Source organism: Mastomys coucha, unplaced genomic scaffold (assembly GCF_008632895.1).
Source record: "Mastomys coucha isolate ucsf_1 unplaced genomic scaffold, UCSF_Mcou_1 pScaffold9, whole genome shotgun sequence".
NCBI lineage: Eukaryota > Metazoa > Chordata > Mammalia > Rodentia > Muridae > Mastomys > Mastomys coucha.
This window is the reverse complement of record NW_022196915.1, coordinates 92,038,524-92,042,474: the sequence shown is the minus strand read 5'-3', so window position 1 is coordinate 92,042,474 and position 3,951 is coordinate 92,038,524. Positions and strand designations below refer to the sequence as shown.

At 37.4% G+C, this 3,951-nt stretch overlaps 1 pseudogene; it reads left to right on the top strand.

Annotated features, from left to right (window-relative positions):
* The first annotated feature begins 1,160 nt into the window (after positions 1-1,160).
* Positions 1,161-1,279, top strand: LOC116085505 (annotated as a pseudogene).
* The last annotated feature ends 2,672 nt before the right edge of the window (positions 1,280-3,951 follow it).

The following is a 3,951-nucleotide window of genomic DNA, read 5'->3' as shown; positions in this document are numbered from 1 at the left end:
ATATAATATAAAGATACACTGAAAAAAATTTCATAAGCTTTCAGAAGCTCGTGCTTCACATGAACATAGGGAGAGATTTCGAAAGCATAGGGCATATGCCAAGGACATTTCAACATTGTGTTAGATATATATTTACCTCAAGAGTTTTCTGATGTGATGGGTAACCATATCGTATTTACCACCACCTGAGAATCACAGCATTGAGTGTGTTTATGGGGACAGTTTCCAGAGAAGTTTAACTGACTGTGAATGCAGTATGAGTTCCTGCTTGCATGCTTTCCACACTGCAGTGGACTGTGTACCCCATACTGTAAGCCATAGTACATCCATATGCAAAGATTTTACTTCATATAATATATATATATATACATATATATATATATATATATATGATATGTGATCTTGAACAACTGATATAACACTTTGATTCTCAATTCGTTCCTTCTGGACTAAGAAGTTTAATTAGGGTCATTGAAATCTGCTTATGGTTCAAAGTTAAAACAAAAACAAGCATTAAATCAATTTAATACTTTCCTCTCAAATATGATAACAAATAAATATGACTTGTTCATTCAGTAATCATATTTTAATGCTATTAAATGCATAAGTAGTAATTACTAATTTACTCTGAAAAAATATTGAGAGCATCAATTACAGAATAGTAATTAGGTAATTTTGATGAAGATAATATGGTATCTTTGTGTTTAATGAGTTTTTCTATAAAAAACCAACATCATGGTTTTATTGATGATGAACAAAGACAAGATTTCCTCCACTTTAACTCCATTAAAATTTATTGGATTTAACTCCATTAAAATTTAGGAAAGTGCATTTTCCTAAAGAATATACGTAACACAAATATATATTAGTGCTTCTGTATCTGCCCATATGGATATATGCTATCCTAAATTTGAGTATAATTGAGATGTCCAAATATAATCTGTCACCATGTTGTATGTTCTTCATCCTTATAGGTATCTTTCTCTGAAATAGTGAAGAACATGACTCTCACATGTTGCTTGTTTCTTATCGGTCAGGTGGTGCTAAGAAGTCACATGAAAGGCACCACAAGTGAAATAAGAAGACATACTTCCTCAGCGTGTATAAAACATGAACTTAGTAGAGAGTGAATAATTGTTTTTTAAAAAAATAACAGAATAGTCCATAGCCATACCACCCTGAATGTGCCCAATCTAGTCTGATCTCAGAAGCTAAGCAGGGTCGGGCCCGGTAAGTGCTTGGATGGGAGACTGCCTGGGAATACTGAGTGCTATAGGCAAAAAAAAAAAAAAAAAAAAAAAAAAAAAAAAAAAAAAAAAAAAAAAAGAACAACAGAATGAATTTAGGGTTTACTGAATCATAAAGGGTAGAGAAAATATGAAGAATTTCCATTTCTCTTGCTATAGACAACTTGATTATTTACTGTTCTCTATAGAATTTCTGTAGCTGGATTATGAAATGGAGTCAAGTCAATTCAAAGGTAAATTGTATAAATGAATGTGGAACTTTTGGATAGCATTTATGGTGTTAGGCATAGTCTAGGCAATTTAAAGACATTATTTAACTCATTTTTAAAACACTACAAATAGAACCTGGATATAGATTGACATAAAGCAAAAACAATAAGCAAAAATGTATGCTAACATCACAGTAATCTAACTGAGAAACTAAAGTGGATAACACAAAATGGATAAGTGGTTAGAATAAGAAGAATGCAGATTCAGAATAAAGTATACACTTAGATACAATCAATTCCCTTAGTGAAATTTTTTATTAATTAATTAATTTATTTTTTTACAGTACATATCTTATCCCTCAACCCTTGTCTACCCTCCAACTGTTCCACATCCCATACCATTTGCTCACTCACTCCCCTGTCTCCATGTGGATGTTCCCACCCCACACCCCACCTGACCTCTAAACTCCCTGGGGCCTCATCTCTTGAGAGTTAGGTGCACCATCTCTGAATTAACAGAGACCCGGAAGTCCTCTACTGTATGTGTGTTGCGGGCCTTATATCAGCTGGTGTATGCTGTCTGTTTGGTGGTCCAGTGTTTGAGAGATCTTGGGGCTCCAGATTAATAGAGACTGCTGGTTCTTCTACAGGATGGCCCTTCAACTCAGCTTCTTTCAGCCTTCCCTAATTCAACAACAGGGGTCAGCTGTTTCTAGTTCATTGGTTGGGTACAAATATCTACATTGACTCTTTCAGCTTCTTGTTGGGTCTTATATAGTGTGGTCATGATAGGTCCCTTTTTGTGAGTTCTCCATAGCCTCAGTAATAGTGTCAGGCCTTGAGACATCCCCTTAAGCTGGATCCCACTTTGGGCCTGTCACTGGACATACTTTCCCTAAGGCTCCAACACATTTCCATCCCTGCAATTCTTTCAGACAGGAACAATTATGGGTGAGAGTTGTGACTGTGGAATGGCCCCCCTCTCCCTCATTTGATGCCCTGTCTTTCTGCTGGAGGTGGGATCCATAAGTTCCCTCTCCCTACTATCTGGCATATCATCTAAGGTCCTGAAAGTCTATTACCTACCAGGTCTCTGGTGCATTTTGGAGAGTTCCCCAAACTCCTATCTCCCAAGGTTGCCTGTTTCCATTCTTTCTGCTAGCCCTCATCCAATACCAGATGAGTTTCCCTCTCTTTTCCACTCCTTCCCCCAACAATCACTGTCCACTTTCTCTCCCAGGTCCCTTCCTCCCTCCCCACTTGTGATTGCTTTCTTCTCCCTCCCAAGTGATCTTGTTGACCTTTTTGAGGTCTATGGACTGTTTCTTGGATATTCTGTACTTTTCTCTCCTTTTTTCCCCCCTCAGGATGATATTTTCTAGTTCCATCCATTTGCCTGCAAACCTCAGAATGTCCTCATTCTTAATAGCTGAGTAGTATTCCATTGTGTAAATGAACCACATTTTCTGTATCCATTCTTCTGTCTGGGTTGTTTCCAGCTTCTGGCTATTACAAATACAACCGCAATGAACATAGTGGAACATGTGCTCCTGTGGCATGTTGGGGCATCTTTTGGTATATTCCCAAGAGTGGTGTAACTGGGTCTTCAGGTAGATAGATCTGTTTCCAATTTTCTGAGGAACCTCCAGATTGAATTCCAGAGAGGTTATAACAGTTTGCAGTCCCACCAGCAATGGAGGAGTGTTCCTCTTTCTTCACATCCTCTCCAACATGTGTTGTCACCTTAGTTTTGATCTTAGCCATTCTGATTGGTGTAGGGTAGAATCTCAGGGTCGATTTGATTTGCATTTCTCTGATCACTAAAAACTTTAAACACTTCTTTAGATGCTTCTCAGGCATTCGAGATTCCTCAGTTGTGAAATCTTGGATTAGGTCTATCCAGCATATTTTGATTGGGTTGTTTGTTTTCTTGGTGATTAGCTTCTTGAGTTCTTTATATATTTTGGATATTAGCCTTCTATCAAATGAGGGGTTAGTGAAGACTTTTTCCCAATCTGTAGGTTGCCAGTTTGGCTTAATGACTATGTCCTTTGTCTTACAGAAGCTTTCCAGTTTCATGAGGTCCCATTTATCAATTCTTGATCTTAGAGCATGAGCTATTGGAGTTCTGTGTAGGAAATTTTCCCCTGTGCCAATGAGTTCAAGGCTCTTTCCCACTTTATCTTCTATTAGATTCATTGTATCTGGCTTTAAGTTCAGGTCCTTGATCCACTTTAACTTGAACTTTGTGCAAGGTGACAAAGATGCATCTATTTTCATTTTTCTACATACAGACTGCCAGTTAGATGAGCACCATTTATTAAAGATGCTTTCTTTTTTTCCATTGTATATTTTTGGCTTCTTTGTCAATGATCAAGTGTCTGTAAGTGTGTGGTTTTATTTCTGGGTCTTCAATTCTATTCCATTGATCAATGTGTCTGTCTCTGTACGAATACCATCCAATTTTTATCACTATGGCTCTGTAGTAAAGCTTG